Genomic DNA, 19,529 nt, shown 5'->3' with positions numbered 1-19,529 from the left:
CTGAGGCTCAGAGCCACCAGCCCAACGGCAAGCAAGTGGTATGAACGCAGAGCCAGACTTGAAACCCAGTCAGATCTACCTGACTCCAAAGCCTCTCGTCTTAGCCTATGAAAAAAGAAGTGATTTCCCAAGGAGGGTCTGCGTGGAGGGATTTGGGATGGCTTCTGTTTGTTCAACAAAGCCACAGGCATGACCAAGCAGTCACTTGTGCTGGGCCAGGTCACCAAACTGGGGCTTACTACCTTAATCTCACAGCAGTTTCAGCCTCCCCCAGAAATGTTGTCTTGACTTGTCAGTCAGGAATTTTCTGGTTGGGACTGATGAAGTCATGTGTCACAGGAGCCCTTCTCCAGCCCCCAGAGTAAAATGAGGCAATCCACCTAATAAGATCCCCAGCCCTCCCCCCTCAGGGAAGGTGACCTGTACCTTTTGCTAATCTTCTCACCCCACCCTCCCTCCTATAAAAACCTTCCATTTTGCACAAGTCCCCTGGAGGACCCTCCCCCATTTGCTAGATGAGATGCTGCCCGATTCACAAATTGCTTAATAAAGCCAGTTAGATATTCCAATTTACTTGGTGGAATTCTCTTTTTTAACATGCTCACTCTTTATATTTAACTGTAGTTTCCAGTGTTCTATATCAAACATGCATTACTTTCATAAGTTAAAAATACTATAAATGTTCCTTTTTCAAGGATTTCTACAGAAAGAATTTTAGCACTTGCCAAATATTTCCCACATTGACCAGAAAGAATAAACAGGGAGGAATAAATAACAAATCTGTTGAGGGGGAAAGGACATTAAGGAAACCCAAAGACGTACATTATGTTAAAATCCAACATGAAGTGACCATCATCTAATCAAGAAAGAGATGACAGACGCGTGGAACAGAAGATTCTAGAAACAGATTTGATCTTGTGGAATTTATGCCAAGAAGGTTCCACAAACCAATAAGGCAAGAATCACTCAATAAATGGTGTTGGGACCGCTTTATTGGGTGAAACAGTAAGAGTCTCCCCTACATACTCAATTTTATTTTATTTTTTTTCAAGTTTAGTTACTTATTTAAGTAATCTCTCCATCCAACGTGGGGCTCGAACTTACAACCCCCAAATCAACAGCCGCATGCCAGCCAAGCGCCCCTAAAAGTAAATTTTAGATAGACAAAATGGTTGAATGTAGAACTCAGAATATAAGGAAAGCCACATAAAAATGTATGGGAATATTCATACAAACTCTGGATATTGAAGAATCTTCAATAGTTTGATCATATTGTAAACCTCCGATCAGTAAAACAATAAAATTAAAACAGCAAACTGCAAAAAAAAANGTATTTATCCCATAACCTTCCGAAGGGGAGGGCCGTGAAGGGAGACGCCCCGATTGCTTTCTTGAGGGCCAAAATACACGAGGAAATGATGCAAACTGGAAATAATACGTAGTCCTGCTCCAAAGACCAGAAGATCCAAACTGCGCTCAATCAGATTCCTCAGAGAGATGGAAGGATCTAAAGCGCTCTGCTCTCAGCCAAACCATCACTCCCCCGCCCTCAGCCCCTCACAGAGCTCCAATCTGGGGCTAAAGGTCATCGTCTAGAACTTCAGCCCAGCAATGAGAAACATAATATCAAACCTGCTGCTTTTCCTTTCAATGCTCTGGCCGAACTGGCCTGCAAGCCCGGGGACGCTGACCCTGAAAACACTTCTGTGCATTCCCGCATCTGGGCCATCCCTCTGTCCTTGGTACTCTCGTCCTCCACCCAGAAAGTCTTCCCCGAGGGCAGGCCCTCCCCAGTCCCAGTCAAATCTGACACACCAGCCCTTCCGCCCCCCTGTAACCTGGCCCTGCCTATCTCACTCAATCTGCAAACACCTCCCCCCACCCTGACCTGCCGGAGCTGTTAGCAGACTGTACCGTGTGGCAAAACGCATCAATCCTTCACCCCTCAGTGTATGCAGCCCCTTTGCCACGTGACTTCCAGGTTTTTCTCACGAAGGAGGCAAAGTCTATTTCCCCACAATGTGGGCTCGGGGCACAGCCACATGGTTTGCTTTGACAATCAGAACGAGGCGGAAGGATCCTGCCCGCTCCACATACGAGCCTGGAGGCTTCTTGTGCCCTCGGCCATCACCTGAGAAGCCGAGGCTAGCCCTCAGGTCCCAGATGGGGATGAAAGATGAGCAGTAAAAAGGTGACAGCCTCCCCCACACACACAAAACACACACATGCATGTGTGAGCCCAGCCTTTGCAGTCCACTCGCTGTGCCAACAACCATACAGTGTCTACGTCATCTCGCTACTTTTCACAGTGAGTCCGTAATGCTGGTGCACCCATCGTACTGATGAGAAACCTGAGGCTCAGAGCCACCAGCCCAACGGCAAGCAAGTGGTATGAACGCAGAGCCAGACTTGAAACCCAGTCAGATCTACCTGACTCCAAAGCCTCTCGTCTTAGCCTATGAAAAAAGAAGTGATTTCCCAAGGAGGGTCTGCGTGGAGGGATTTGGGATGGCTTCTGTTTGTTCAACAAAGCCACAGGCATGACCAAGCAGTCACTTGTGCTGGGCCAGGTCACCAAACTGGGGCTTACTACCTTAATCTCACAGCAGTTTCAGCCTCCCCCAGAAATGTTGTCTTGACTTGTCAGTCAGGAATTTTCTGGTTGGGACTGATGAAGTCATGTGTCACAGGAGCCCTTCTCCAGCCCCCAGAGTAAAATGAGGCAATCCACCTAATAAGATCCCCAGCCCTCCCCCCTCAGGGAAGGTGACCTGTACCTTTTGCTAATCTTCTCACCCCACCCTCCCTCCTATAAAAACCTTCCATTTTGCACAAGTCCCCTGGAGGACCCTCCCCCATTTGCTAGATGAGATGCTGCCCGATTCACAAATTGCTTAATAAAGCCAGTTAGATATTCCAATTTACTTGGTGGAATTCTCTTTTTTAACATGCTCACTCTTTATATTTAACTGTAGTTTCCAGTGTTCTATATCAAACATGCATTACTTTCATAAGTTAAAAATACTATAAATGTTCCTTTTTCAAGGATTTCTACAGAAAGAATTTTAGCACTTGCCAAATATTTCCCACATTGACCAGAAAGAATAAACAGGGAGGAATAAATAACAAATCTGTTGAGGGGGAAAGGACATTAAGGAAACCCAAAGACGTACATTATGTTAAAATCCAACATGAAGTGACCATCATCTAATCAAGAAAGAGATGACAGACGCGTGGAACAGAAGATTCTAGAAACAGATTTGATCTTGTGGAATTTATGCCAAGAAGGTTCCACAAACCAATAAGGCAAGAATCACTCAATAAATGGTGTTGGGACCGCTTTATTGGGTGAAACAGTAAGAGTCTCCCCTACATACTCAATTTTATTTTATTTTTTTTCAAGTTTAGTTACTTATTTAAGTAATCTCTCCATCCAACGTGGGGCTCGAACTTACAACCCCCAAATCAACAGCCGCATGCCAGCCAAGCGCCCCTAAAAGTAAATTTTAGATAGACAAAATGGTTGAATGTAGAACTCAGAATATAAGGAAAGCCACATAAAAATGTATGGGAATATTCATACAAACTCTGGATATTGAAGAATCTTCAATAGTTTGATCATATTGTAAACCTCCGATCAGTAAAACAATAAAATTAAAACAGCAAACTGCAAAAAAAAAAACAAAAACAAAAACAAAAAACCTTAGAGCAATTACAAGGAGAAAAGATAACGAGAACCCAAAGAACAGATAAAAAACAAAAAACGTGAACACAATTCAGAGAACAAAAGAAACAAATAACAAACATGAAAATAAGTGGACCATCACTAGTAATAAAAAAGATTCAAACAATAATGAGATGTCATTTTGCCTCAATGTGGTGGAATTATAAATAACTTTTTCTTGCTTCTTTGTACCTTTTCTGTTCTTATTTTTTATAGTGAGCAAATATAACAGAAAAACACATCAGTTTCGACTAATACATGAATGACAGAACCATATTGCAAAATTAAAGGGAACCGCAATGCCTGACTACAAGCTCTCAGATTTTCATAGGGGTGTTACATCAGTCGGCATGAATAAGAAACACCCCATGTCGTCCCCTGACGCCACAATCAGAGAGAATTCTGACTCAAGACCAAATCACCACTACTCTACCGTTTCTAACGCAGATGAGGGAAAAGTTAAGACCTGATCGCACAGGTTATCCATTCTACCGAGCAAGCATACCTACCACTGAAATAGACCTCCACCTTTTTTCGCTACCTAGGAGCTGTTCCAAGATGGCCTTATATAATAAAGGGTTTCCATTCTAAAGGTATAATAAACATAAAACCAATCACCGCAACTGCAGACCTTCCTGTGAGTGAACATGCTGCTTTGAAAGGGCATGAGAGGGGCACCTGGGTGGCACAGCGGTTGGGCGTCTGCCTTCGGCTCAGGGCGTGATCCCGGCGTTCTGGGATCGAACCCCACATCGGGCTCTTCTGCTATGAGCCTGCTTCTTCCTCTCCCACTCCCGCTGCTTGTGTTCCCTCTCTCGCTGGCTGTCTCTATCTCTGTCGAATAAATAAATAAAATCTTTAAAAAAAAAAAAAGAAAGGGCATGAGAAACTTAAACATAAAATAACTGTAATTTTGTTTAAATTATGGAGTTAGCTCCAGCTCTATGCCAATTTCTTAAGGTTATGGGAACTGCCCATTTACAATGGTACTAAATGCTGCATGAGATGTGATCCCAAGCCTGGGCCTCTTACAAAGAAACTGAACCATCCCACTGAGCCCGCCAGGCATCTAGTCTACCCATTAATAACCACTGATGAAATGGCCTAGTGACTTCCGCGCTAGGATATGCTTCTGCTCTTGAGTAGAACGGCATGAAAGCAAACTTCAATCCTCTTTAAATGCCATTCCTACTGGTTTCTCAATGTCCTGTAGAATGTTCCCAGTCACTTGTACCATCCCTCAGACATGTTAATTACATGCAATTTTCATTCTTTTCAACCTCCCTCCAGGTAATGCCTTCCTTTCTAAAATCCCACAGGTAAGATCTCACACTAACTTGGAGACTTCCAGACTCGATCTCTCATATCTTCAGCTGGAGAGGGAGGTATAGAAATGGTAGCAGACACATGAGGCACGGCAGTAATAATAAAAACTGTCCATGCAGCTGATGGCCCCAGCAGGTACCCTTCCCATCACTGGCCAGTAAGTTTCATGAGGTCAGGGACCACATCTCTTTGGCTGATACATCTCCAGCACTCAGGCAGGGTTCATCCCAAATGCTCAATAAATATTTGTAAAATACATTAATAAGTAACATAGAGAAGAGACATTCTAGTCACTTGTGGCATAAAGAGGTTATGGGGAATGTACAGTTCTGGAATCCTAAGGATTTAATGAAAACCCTAGAATCACAGGAAGACTGAGTCCCCTCCCAGGGTACCTGTTTGAAGATGCCACATCAGATCACTATAGAAGAAGCTCTCCTGGCTGAGGATGGTGACTTTATGTAATTCCAAATATTTTATGATGGATGGAAGACAGTGCCTATCCCTTAGTTTTAAACATGGATCTTATATCCCTCTAAAAAACCTGTTCTTGGGGAGTCTGGATGGCTCAGTCAGTTTAGCGTCCAACTCGTGACCTCAGCTTATTCTCAGGGTCATGAATTTAGGCCCTGTGTTTGGCCCCACGCTGGGCACAGAGCCTACTTAAAAAAATAAAAAATAAAATTAAAAAAAAACCCTGTTCTTTTATATTTAACATACCCTGGGACAAATGTATCTATATCACCTGGAAACAATAGCTTAATGGTGACATTTGCACACATTATGGACCAGCAAAGTGCTGAAGATACAGAAATTTTTAAAAAACCTCACCATTACCCTGGAAAGAGAAAAAGATAGGTAAATCGTAACTATGATTATGGAATAATAAATGTCACAAGGGAAGTTTGTTCAGGATGGTCTGGGATTTCTGCCTCTCAGGGGGCCTGCCCAGGGAAGGTTTCCCAGAGGAGATAAAATTTGCTCTGGGCCATAAAGCATAATTTCCAGGTGAGGACCTGTGAAGGAAGAGAGGGGAAGAAGGGAAAAATTCTTGGAGCAAAACAAAATGAACAGCATATGCAAACACAGAGGAGAGAAAACACATAGTGCACCCCCCATAACAGAAATTGGCATTTCAGGGCGTGTCCGGGATGAGGAAAAGAAACCAGTGGTCGACCAGGTGCTCTGAAGGCAGTTGATAAAATTGAGACTCAGTCCTCCAGCAGTGCAAAGCCATGAGGTCAAGGATTACTGAGCAGGGAAGTGGCATGACAACACATGGCAGGTGTCTAAATCAAAGAACAGCATCCCTTCAAGTCAGGCCAAGATGTGACCTCAGAGGCTGAGTTCCAAGCTCTCAAAAAGGATGTGCGTGTACAAGTTTCCAGTCCAGGGAGCTCACTCATTTCACACTGCCCAGATCACAACCCCAGCTCCTTGCCGTGGCAGTTCACCTGTTCCTCACATGGCCTGGGGAAGCTGGACTCTACAGAGACATGTTCCAAAGGTACGCACCCTTGGCTCAGATACTCCCATTCCTCTCCTAGGTCCCAAAGCTCTGGCCTACCCACTAGTTCTCCAGGTGGATCTTTGGCAGGACCCCTCTACTCTATCCTGAATAAAGACCACAACAAAAATTACTTCCTTGATCACTTCCATAAACTTACCGCTCACCATGTTATTGGCAGGAAATGATGTTTTTCAGTTCAAGTCATCAAAACTATGAACAAGGCATTTTATCTTACAGGCAAAGCCCCAGATGGAACGGCTGACCTCTGAAACTAAACTCAGAAGGGGCTGTGGATTCATCAATGGCTGGTGAGACCAGGCAAAGAAGACAGCAACTTCCCAGATCCGATTTCTCAATTTCCCGGGGGGCCTCAGGCATTTGGGGACCTCATCCTAACCTGGCTCCACCCCTTACCAGCTAGCTCAGAGGTGCCCATCCAGAAATCACCAATAAACATGTCCAAAGGGGGCGCCTGGGTGGCTCAGTAGGTTAAGGGTCTTGATTCTTGATTTTGGCTCAGGTCATGATCTCAGGGTCCTGGGATCGAGCCCCACGTCGGGCTCTGTGCTCAGTGGGGAGTCTCCTAGGTATTCTCTCTATCTCTGTTTCCCTCTGCTCCTCCTCTCTCTAAAATGAATAAATCAATCTTAAAAAAAAAAAAAACAAAACACAAGTCCAATAGAAGGACAGCTCTGCCTACACCCAAGGCCAGTAGACCACACATCACAATGGCAGCCAAGCAGGAAACATCCCCTAGCCCCCACATACAAAGAGAAATCCCTGGCTGGGGATTGGAATTTAGGGTTTCCACTAATACTCTTTTTGGCCCCTTACTTTTCACCAACTCATCCTACGCTAACACCCAGTAGAACTGAACCCATGTTTTAGAAAGATACTCCAAAGCAGTGAGGAAGGAGTTTTGAAAAGGTGGGGCAAGAGAAGCAGGAAATCAATGAGAAGATAAGTCGAGTGATTCTGCAAGAAACATGAAGGGATCTGGGGTCAGAGGAATATTTTTTATTGATAAAAGGGATGATTTAGGACAATTAAATAGTCATGAATGTACGCACCAGACAGCATAGTTTGAAAGCACACAAAGCAAAATGTATTGAAAATCCAAGAAGTAAAGACAAATTCACGATCACACTGAGAGATATTAACACATCTCTCTCGGAAATCCAAAGAAACAAAATATCCAATAAATACATGAAAAGATGACCCATCTCTATAGTAATCGAAGAAATGCGTCCAAGAGCTAGAATAAAGTATTTTTTTTATCCTTTGGGTTGGCAAAACAGATTGAAGACAGATCTTATACANATATCCAATAAATACATGAAAAGATGACCCATCTCTATAGTAATCGAAGAAATGCATCCAAGAGCTAGAATAAAGTATTTTTTTTATCCTTTGGGTTGGCAAAACAGATTGAAGACAGATCTTATACAGTCCCATTAAATGTGAGGAAAGACAAAACCCTTGTATACTGCTGGCTGAAGTATTAACAGGCAAAATCCTTTCAAGAACAAGTTAGCAGCACCCTACAAAATTAAAAAGGTACATGCCCAGCACATCCAGGCATAAGCGAATGTCGGACAGACCCAAGATGCCAAGAGTGGTGACCTTTGTTGAGAAGAGTGACGTCTGGGTCTGGGGCTTCAAAAGGAATTTTTATTTACTTATTTATTTTGCTTTATATACATCTATGTAATTCATAACTAATGCATTCAACTATTATTTGTATACTCTCTTTAAATTAGAAAAAGACTTGAAAAAAATCTATTGGACGTGGCAGGTAGAAAATCATAGGAAACATCTGTAAATTTCAACATAGCGCTTTGTACAATGACTAGTGGAGGAAGGAAGAGATGGAGTGAATTAAAACTTCCTCCCAGAAGCCCGGCAGTGGAGGAAAAGGAAAGAGCAGAGAACTAGGTTTAAAAAGAGGAATCTTCACTTGGCATTCAGCCCCAGCAAATGAGTCCCTCTGGTCCTGTGCTCCTACATCCTTAAAGAATCTTGTTCCCTACTCCGCAGCGGGCCTGACTGCAGGCGAGAGGCGTGTTAAGGTCTAGCAGGCAAAGTAATGACTTTTTCAAAATGAGTGTCCTGGCACATCTAACTCTTCTCGTCCTGAGACATTTACTCCCCGACTCTGGGTCTCTGTGTGTCTGTGTTTAAAAATTGCCTTCATGAGTAATTGCGAATGGGTTCTAATAAAAAAAAAAAAAAAGTATGTAGCAAAATATCTGCAATACTCCATAAAATCTACTTTTCACGCTGGTCCAAATGAATATTTATAGGAATGCTGTTATTTGGCAAAATGATGTTAAATTGGGAATTCCTCCCCCGCACAAACACCTCACAGAAGAGGGGCTGGGATGGGCCAGGGTGGGATAACAGTGGAGGGCACCAAGTCCCTTGAGGATGAGGGTTGGAGCCATAGGCTTCATCAAGACACGACGAGTCTGCAAAGGAAAACAGCACAGGAACACCAAGGTCTAAAATGCCAGGAATGGAGGAAGGCGGACCACCACATCTGTGTTCAAGGAGTTAGGAATCAATTCGGACCAGGAGTTAGCATCCTGTTTCCACAACACTGAGCTCCATATCTGGGCCAGCCAGGATGTGAGAATGGGTCTGGCTTCAAAGGTCAGGCGTGAGGCAGACCCCAGCCTCCGTGAAAGTGTCCCTAGGCTGCCTCCTCTGTCCTGATGAATCGGGAGCCTCCCTGAAGCAGGAGGCTGGCTCCAAAGATTCTCCTGACCTGTCTACTGCTCCCGGTACACGAGAATTCTGTAACTTGTCCCTGCGTGCACGGTCTCCATGTCCGGGTGGATGTCAGGGACAGCAGGGAATGACAGAAGACGCAACACAGTGGCAAAGATGGGGCTTGCTTAGGGTAGAACATCACAGGGTTTCTGGAGACAAAGCCAGCCCCAAGCAGCCCCTGAGCGTCTGCAAGGGAAATTTGCACATATGTCAAGAAAGACATCGAAGGGCATCTGCAGCCGAGACTTCTTGGGCTGATGCCCAGTGATGTTTAGCAGACATTTCCTGCCGCACATCCTGGAGCTTCAGAAGGGCCTTGTGTACCCCCCTGGGTAGCCTGTGGACCCTTTCAGTCCTGGCTCGTGCTAGACAGACAGGGGGCTCGTTGGCGTGCAGAGAAGCAGGCTGGGTACAAAAATGTACGGCAGTGGAAGCAAAGTGCTGAATCCTTACTCATCTGTCCAGGATTCAGTGCACTTTGCCTCCATATTAGTTGTGCACAATTATTCGACAACTTTGGAAACCCAATTACCGCAGTTCCTTATCTTGGCTGAAAGCTACCGCCCATACGGTTGTTTCTGCTGCCCTCCCCAGAAGCCTCTGCTGCTTTTAATGATGCCAGATGTAGCAAAGTCCTCAGGCTTGGGTAAGACTGGGGCAGGACAGCTTCTCTGACCCCCGGCATATCTGCTCGGTCGGTCTGGCCAGTGGAGAAACACGGGAGATGGGTGAGTGGAGGCCTTTAAAGACCACCATCCACGTCACCTGGCAGTGGGGACTCATCCAGCATGTCTCAGGGGTGCTTCAGAAGGTGAGAATGAAACTTACTGGGAGTCTGGGTCATACATGCTGGTCCAAGACCAGGCTTCTTTGACTTGACCATCTATGTGAACCATCAGAGAATCCTGCTAAAGAGCAGACTGTGATTCAGCAGGTTTGGAGTGAGGTCAGGGATCATGCATTTCTTTTTAGTTTTTAAGATTTTATTTATTTATTTGTCAGAGAGAGGGATCAAGAGAGAGCACAAGGAAGGGGAGTGGCAGGCAGAGGGAGAAGCTGACTCCCCACTGAGCAAGGAGCCCGATGCAGGACTCGATTCCAGGACCCTGGGATCATGACCTGAGCCGAAGGCAGAGGCTTAACCAACTGAGCCACCCAGGCGTTCCCAGGATCACGTATCTCTAACAAGCTCCCAGCTGATGAGGAGGCCAGGGGTCCATGGATCACACTTGGCACCCTAAAAATTTAGAGCAGAACTGACTTTGAATCCTGGGTCTGCCACTTACTAGCTGCAGGCAAGTTACCTAACTGCTCCGGGTACAGAGTGAGAAACAGGAAGGACCTGGGAGGGGGACAGAGAGAGGAAAGTTTGAAGTCAGATAATTCCAAGCTGGGGAGATGGGTGGGGGGGGCAGGAAGGTCTGGGTGAAAAGGGAAGGGGGAGCTAGTGCTGTCCCAGGAAACCGCCTAAAATGGCAGCCAGCATTGGTTGTTGGTCACTATGTATGTTTAGAGAAGATGTCTCTGCTCTGAGAGCAAAGATGTCGCCTCACAATTGCAACTGTGTTTCCCAGCGCCTGGCACAGTCCACGGCACATCATCCACAGTCCAAAATTACTGGTTCTTGAGTAAATTCACACATGAGAAATGGAAGGGGGATTTGAAGATCAACTTGCTCAAGGCCTTTTTCACAGCTGGAGCAAAGACCCTGTTTGCACAGTTGACCAGAGTGGCTGAGATCCATCCAGCATCACACAACCAGGGGAGCGGGGAGGGTCTTGAGTTGAGACCTGAGTTGCCCTTTCCAGACCTGTAAATGGGTCATGCTTGCTTCACACCCATCAAGAAGGTGGTTACCGGGGAAGGGCTGGGTTCAGCGTTTCCTGTAAAAACATACATAGACAGATTTGTTTTCTTGAGACTCTTTTGCCAAGAGAAATGCCACTAAATCAGCATCTTGGCCATAAAAGAAAGCAATAGCAAGTCTTCATCTGAATCGTAGCGCCACATGTGATGTACTCCCCGAGGCCCACACGCAAGCTTCGAGGAGGCAAAATGCGATCACTGAATTTCTTTGTTAATCTTGATATTTGCAGGAAGCAAACACACCAAGCACTCTGCAAATCATTGGCTTTAATCTTCAGAATTACTTATACTGCCATTTAGGAGAGTTTTGTTTTCTGGGGAGATTTGCACACAGCAGGCGGCAAACATTCTAATTGCTGTTAAGTACATTTGGTGTAATATGTTGGGGGAAACGTAGCCCTGACATCCCTTAAGCATGAATACACGTGCTCACGGGCAGAATACAAGTTTGCACACAGACGCACTCACCGGAAGTCCTTTAGCCGCAGAGACAAAAGTCGCACAGGCTGCCTCTTGCAGACACGAAGAACACCGGGACCCAGCAGTTCACTCCCATAAAACAAAGGCCCAGACAAATTGTGCTCCACCTTTTATGCCCCTCTCTGCCCACGCGCTCTCTCTGAGTTCATCTGCAGTCAAGATGCAATGCTATTTATAGCGTACACTGTGCAGCACTCACCAGGATTTGCAACCTGAGGCAGAAGGCATTCAGTCTATGCAACCCGGGTAAAGCTCAACGGGAAGTCAATGTCACAGCCACATGCACCCCCTTCTCCAAGCAGATGAAAAGCTCCTTGCAGTCAGGGAGCACATCTCGTCCGTGTACACATTCCTCAAGCTCTTAGCTCTGCGTCTGCCACATGGTAAACATGCGATCGCTATTTGTTGAAATGAATCAGAGTCTTCCCAAGAGTAAGAGTGAGAAGGCACGCGGAAAGGAACCTCAAGGCCATCTTACATAATGGAGCACAGGGGTAGCGGGGGTGGTGGGGGGCCTCAAGCGCGGAGGCTTGCCAGGAGAGTCTCACCCATCGAGCTTGCTGGCCCCCAAATCACAACTAAAATGCCAGACGATTTTTTGAAAAATGATAATCTGATCCTGGGCCGATTCCAGGTCTTCCCGTCGAGTGTGAAATCATTCATCAAGCCCTTGGTTGCATGAAAAGAACTCTAAATAATCTGAGAAGTTATCTATGTATGTAAGTCACCCACGATAAAGAGAAAAGCGGAGAGAGGGGTGCCTGGGTGGCACAGTCGTTAAATGTCTGCCTTCAGCTCGGGGCGTGATCCCGGCATTCTAGGATCGAGTCCCACATCAGGCTTCTTTGATAGGAGCCTGCTTCTGCCTCTCCCACTCCCCCTGCTTGTGTTCCCTCTCTCGCTGGCTGTCTCTCTCTGCCAAAATAAATTTAAAAAAAAAAATCTTTAAAAAAAAAAAAAAAAAGAAAAGCGGAGAGGGGTTACCCGACTATTCGGACTAACGGGAAGCCAGCAGCTGGNCGCCTGGGTGGCACAGTCGTTAAATGTCTGCCTTCAGCTCGGGGCGTGATCCCGGCATTCTAGGATCGAGTCCCACATCAGGCTTCTTTGATAGGAGCCTGCTTCTGCCTCTCCCACTCCCCCTGCTTGTGTTCCCTCTCTCGCTGGCTGTCTCTCTCTGCCAAAATAAATTTAAAAAAAAAAATCTTTAAAAAAAAAAAAAAAAAGAAAAGCGGAGAGGGGTTACCCGACTATTCGGACTAACGGGAAGCCAGCAGCTGGACCATACCCGGTGTCAAGTCTCAAAGATCTGGAGCGGTAGGCGGCCCCAAGGAGACTGCCACGTCTGGTCAAATATCAGCAATTTCATACGGCTCAACCAAATACAATGAAAATACACACAGTACTAAAGCTAAATCTACTCTAAGCAATTTGGTATCTCCGCTGTTTTCTAAAAACTTCTAAAGAACTCATTTGTTTAACAAATTAGTCCGTCTGATCGCCGAGATATCAAGAGTACCAATTCAGATGAGTTGTGATCTCCATTATCACAACGTGTACAGAAAAGGAAGAAATGAGATTTCCAGGTCGCAGGAGTCTCTGAAGCAAGGAACCTAGAAGGAAAGAGTAGTTTGTGATGGAAAAGTCATTTCACAAGCTCCTGGGAACATGGCCACAGGGCAACAGCCATCATTCTAAATCCAGCAGACAGAAAAGGCAGGGGAGATTAGCGTGAACGGTATATAATGACAGACACTGAAAATGCTTTGGTTTTACTAAATCTCAGATATCAGATTGCCATTTGCCTTGAAATACAAATTGCTGGGCCCCACTTCCAGGGATTCTAATCTGGTCTACGTAGGGTAGAATGTAAGAATCTGTAGTCTGGGGTAAGTAGAAACCAAAATTAAAGTACTTCTAAAAAGTAATGATAATGATAACAGCACATAAAATCAGTGGAAAACTTTAGGCAATAAGAATATCCGAAGCCTTAAAAACTTGTGACAATAAAAATACTTGCATTTCATTACCAGCTCAGAAAGCTAGAAAAAGAACCACAGAGTAAGCCACAAGGAAATACGAGGAAGGAAATAATAAACATAAAAGCAGAAGTGAATGAGTTAGAGAATAGAAAAATGTAATATCTAATTAATACATCAAAAATTTTAATTTTTAAAAAGCGATTAACCAAATAAGACAAACTTTAGCTAGTTTGATCGAAAAAGGAGAAAGCACAAAAATATAAAATAAGAAACCAAAGGGAAAAATAACTCTTGAAATAGTTATTTTTAAGAGAGAATAATTTGCAGATGTATGCAAATAAATTTGAAACCTAAACGAAATGGACAATATCCCCGGGAAAGGCAGTTTGCCAAGGCTGACCTCATTAGAGATAGAAGACTTTAATAGATCTGTTCCCTCAGAAGAAATAGAAAAAAGCGTCAAGGTATTACCACATAAAGAACTCTCAGGACCAGATGGTGTCACAGGTGAATTCTTCCAAACTCTCAAAGACCACATAGTCATAATTCTCCATAAGTTGTTCTAGAGCATTGGAAAGGGAAGAAAACTCCCTAATTCTCTTTATATGTATTGATACCTAACCCTCTTAAGAAGAGGAGAGAGAGAGAAAAAGAGAATTACAAATATTATGCAAAAGTTCAAAATAAAATATGAGTGACTATCACGTTAAGAAAATACTACACCATGGCCTAGTGGAATTTATTCCAGGGATGCAAATTTGATTCAGCAGTAGGAAATCTAATAACATAATACACAATATGGGGAGAAGAAAATCTATGATTATCTGTATAGGTACTGAAAATACTGAAAAGCCTTCAACAAATTCACCTCCTCCTAATAAAAAAACTCAAGAAAAGAGGAATTGATAGATACTCTCTTAACCAGGCAAACAACTATACCATAGTCATAAAACCAGCATCTTATATGGCAGGCATTTCCATTAAGGTCAAAAGCAAGGCAAGGGAGCCCACTCGTTCTTATTAATTCCACACTGCACAGGAGGGCTCAGGAAGGGCAACGGACAACCAGGCAGACACCACCTGTAACCAAGCGATCACATTAAGGCCACCAGCAATGAAACTAGATCCCATGTGCGTCCTCATCAGATGCACTGAGATGAACACGTCCCTTTTGTAGCATTCCTGCACAATCCCCTAACCTGAATCTAATTCTGAACAGACAGGCATGTCCAAGTTGAGAGATGTTTCTCAAAATCACTGGACTGTGGTCTTTGAAAATGTCAATGTCACGAAAAACAAAGAAACGCTGAAGGACCATTTCAAAATGAAAAAATCATGACAAAGGAACGTCATTCATGACCCAGCACTTTGTTTTTCCAAAAGGATGCTACTGAGACCATTGGTGAAATGTGAATAAGGACTGTAGACAGGTAACATTATCCACACTGTTCTGCGATTATGTAAGAGAGTGCCCTTGTTCTTAGGATATGCAGACTGAAGTATGAAGAGGGAAAGGGGCATCGTGTCTGCAACTTATTCTCAAACGGTTCAGGTAAAAATAGGTACGTATGGACACATGGAAATATGACAAAATGTTAACATTTGAGGAATCTGGGTAAAGGGTATGTAGAATTTTTTTATACTATTCTTGCAACTTTTCTGTAGGTATGCATTTATGTCATAATGAAAATTTAAAAATAAGCATAATGATATTAATAACTTCCTTTGATTCCCAAAGGCCCAGATACAATCCCATGACTCTTCTCCAATTCATAATAAAAATCACCAAGAGTAGTCAACTTGTTCTCCCCATTCCCTCTCTCCCATTCATTCCTTAACCAATCCCGGTCAGGGCTGAATACGCTTGCGGAGATCATCAATGATCTTCCTGTTCCAAACCCACTGGATACTGCTGACACCTCAGTACCACTCATGGCTAGTGACCACTCTTTCCTTCTGGAAATACTTTCCTCCTTTGGTTTCCAGGTCACTATATTCTCCTGGATTTCTTCTTTCTTTATTTGCCGTTCCTTCTTCACATCAATTGCTGAATTCCTCTCTTCTTCCAATGCTCTTAAGTTTTGGAATGACCTAGCACTCAATCCTGGGCTCTTGCCTCCTTTCCAGGCCTCCTTAGTGACCTGTTTCAATGGGCATCTCTTTGCTGATGCCTCCAGAGGTATATCCCCAACCCCAACCTCTCACCTGAGCTCCAGATTCATAAATCGTTCAATCACCTATTTGATATCTCCAATTATAGGACTAAAAGTCAAATCAAACTTAACATGTCTAACGTAGAATTCTTAAATATCTCCCCAAATCTGTTTGGTTTTCAGTCCTCTTTACCTCAGTAAATGCCATTACCGTCCACCCATATGGTTCCTTCTAAAAGTCAGTTGTCTCCCTTCATTACCTCCAGTGTAATTCTCACAACTTTTCTTCATCTCCCTGTGCTCACCTAGTTGGAATCACTATTATCTCCAACCTTACCTATCCTCCAAACTGGACTCCTTGCTTCAACCTTGCTCTCTACAGCCCATCCTCCAAAAGCATTCAGATGATGTTTTAAAAATACAGACCAGATCATGACACTTCCCCATATCAGATCTCCAATGGGTTCCATTACTATTAATATTCGTGTCCTAGGCTGTCCATAACAAAGTGGGTGGCTTAAAACAACAAAAATCTATTATCACGTAGTTCTGGAGGCTAGAAGTCTGAAATCAAGGTGTTGGGGTCATGCTCTGAAGGCTCTAGAAAGGGATCCACCCTTGCCTTCTTAGCTTCTGGAGGTCGCTGACAAGCCTTGGCATTCCTTGGCTTGTGGATACATCATCACTCGACACCCTGCCTGTGTCTTCCCACAGGCTTCTTCCCTCTGTGTCTGTGTCTCTGTGTCTCCCCTCTTCTTATAAGGACACCAGTCACCTTGGATTTAGGGCCCACCCTAATCTGGTATGACCTCATCTTAACTTAGTTTCTTTTGCAAAGACCATATCTTCATATGATGTCACCATCAGAGGTTCCAGATAGACTTGCATTGGAGGGGGGCTACATTATTCAACCGAGTAAGTCACCTTTTATTCACATTGGAATAAATCCCAAGTTCTTTATCACTGCCCACAGTCCTGCATGCTCTGGTTCCTACCTACTTCGCCATCCTTCTCCAACCATTTGCCAGTAGTTCCCATCCGTTCATAAATAGTGGTGCCAAGACCACCCCAGACTCGCGGCCTTTCTTGGGACTGTTCTTTCCATCAGGAGTGTCTTTCTACCAGGTGTTCAAGATGCTGGCTCGTGCTCATCTCTTCTAGTTCCTCAGTGGACCTTTCTCTAAAGTGCACCCTCATTTCCAGTTACTCTGTCTCTCAGCACTGTTTGTTTACTTCAAAGCACCTACCACAATCCACAATCTATAATTATCCTGTGTTTATTTTTCCCAGTTTCTTATGTGTCTCCCATTATAATTTCAGCATCCAACATAGTACCTGGGACATGGGAGCTCATCAGTGAGTATTTGCTGAATGAATGAATTCAAGTGTGTGTGTGTGTGTGTGTGTGTGTGTTACACATCTGTTACAACTCCCATAGAACCTTCCCATGGCTCTCTACACAGCCCATGAAAATGTCTGTTGAAATCAATTAACTGATAAATTCCATCAATTTTCTCCATGCCACAATTTATACTTACACAAGAGTTCTCCCGGTCAGACTTGGTAAGACAAAAACGATGGCTCTAATTCTGCCACCAGGGTTCCAAGTAGTCATTAAGAATTCCGTATCTACCAAAGAGCAGTCCAAGACTCACCAAACTTCCCATGATCAGATATTGTTTAAGCGGACCCATGCGCAAAGTGCGACTGGGTGCACCATGATGAGGAGACCGTCTTCAAAGTCGCGTTATGAACAGAACCGTGCCACTAGAAATTTCATGTGTGTCCACATAGCATTTGAGAGTTACGGAGAGCCCGATATTATTATCGGGGGTCAAGTGTACAGCCAGGTGCTGCCCACAGAGGAACATCGCGTCCCTTCATCATCGCAACACGTGCCATTAAAGGAATCTTCAAGGAGTAATAATTCGCGGTACATCCACTTGATGCAATTTTATATTTATTTATTCAATTGAATTATTTAAGTTATTCATCATGAAATGAAACTCAAACAGCAGTGGCTGCAACACGTCTTCTTTTGCTTTCATTCGCTTTGCTGCCTATGACTATTTTTATGCAAATGAGGATATGATGACATTAAACATTTTCTACTGATTTTCCAAGAACAAATATGTTCTCTCCATATGCCACCGTCTTCTTTTTCCTGCATCCATCCTCAGAGCTCTGTTGGCTGATCAGAATTTTTTCTAAATTAACTCCAAGGACATTCCATCTGTAATACTGATGAGACTGTCTCCCTCAGCAGAGCGCATAGAGCATTCCCATTAATACCTGAATTTAGCCCATTTCGCCCATTCCGCCAGAAGCCTTATTTATCCCCCCAGCTCTCCCAGCGCTGTAAATCTTAGCTTGTTACATAGCACTGTGGCCCTCCCCTGCTGCCTCTTTGGGGGATGTTTACTCTACTCACAGAGCAAAACCAACCAAGAACTCCACGCATAAAAAAGGCCTTGTGATTGCGGAGAGACGTTTGCCTCTATTGATTATATGCAGGGCTGAGAAACAAATGTTTTCGGGAAAGTATTTCACATAACTAGACACTAGACAAATCAGAGTGGAAGTCAGCAGGCTCTTTACACCAGGCTCGTGGAAGCTGGCTTGGGCTTTCTTGTAGGGGTACGTGCACGTGTGCGTGCGCTCATGCCTCTGTGTGTGTGTGTGTGTGTGTGTGTGTGTGAGTTTAACTCAGAGCACACAGCTACCAGGAGGGGCAGTAGGACTGGCAGGCAGGATAATGCCCTAGAAACCTAGAGGCTGCAGGCTGCAAGATTTCCCAATTACAGGCATTGTGGGAATTTCTGAGTATTTCTAGAAGTGAGCTATTTCCCTACAGTTCACGCGTGCCTACAATCCTTACATAAAGTATCAAAGGGTTGCAGCAGCAGGAACAACAGCAGCTGTAAATCCCAACACCAGCTTGATGTAAGGTTCTAAATCCGGAATCCCATTTTCCATAGTCGCATCTACATGTGGGGGCATGCACTTGGCACTCAAGAAGCCTGGAGGTGGTAAACAGGCCACCAAGCAGGTCCATCTGCAGAGAAGGACATGGTTCACATTGGGTTTCTATCCACTGATGTCATGTGCCCCATGCGGGAAACTGGGACTGGTCCAGAAAGCTGTCCAGAGCAGAAGCCCAGGGGAATCTCTCCTGCCCCTCGCTCTGATGCACTTAGATGAGAATCCTTTCAGGTTCAAATAAAAGATTGACTTTGCCCATTCATCAACTTTTGGGTGGCCAGACTGGCATCTAGAAGTGGAATCCTGCCTTAAACATTAGCTACGTCTTTGACCGCCACGTTAACAATGCAAGCCTTGGTAGCTCAAACAGCATCTCAGCTTGGTATCCGTCTCTTCACTCTATGTCTCCCCGTGTGCAATACTCCAGAGGGGTGTCAACCATTTCGTGGGGTGTAATGCAATTTGAAAAGGAAGATAATTCAAAATGAGGTTGATTGCTTTTTTTTTTTTAAGATTTTGTTTATTTATTTGAGAGAGAGAATGAGCAGAAGGGAGGGGAAGAGGGAGAGGGAGAAGCAGACTGAGCAGAGAGCCCCAGGAGGGGCTCGATCCCAGGACTCTGGGATCATGACCTGAGCTGAAGGTGGACACTTAACTGACTGAGCCACCCAGGTTCCCCCAAATGAGGTTGGTATCTATTCATTTTCACTTACTAAATAAATGGATGCCCTGGA

The 19,529-nt window shown here is 44.3% G+C and overlaps 1 protein-coding gene across 2 annotated transcripts in view; it reads right to left on the bottom strand.

Moving 5' to 3' along the window:
• Positions 1-19,529, bottom strand: part of GALNT17 (polypeptide N-acetylgalactosaminyltransferase 17) — a 456,620-nt gene that overhangs the window by 269,257 nt on the left and 167,834 nt on the right. The gene's annotated exons all lie outside the window — the stretch shown is intronic.

This window comes from Ailuropoda melanoleuca, chromosome 10 (assembly GCF_002007445.2).
Source record: "Ailuropoda melanoleuca isolate Jingjing chromosome 10, ASM200744v2, whole genome shotgun sequence".
Classification (NCBI taxonomy): Eukaryota; Metazoa; Chordata; class Mammalia; order Carnivora; family Ursidae; genus Ailuropoda; species Ailuropoda melanoleuca.
Note: the sequence above shows the minus strand (reverse complement) of the source record. Positions and strands in the feature narration are given on the sequence as shown.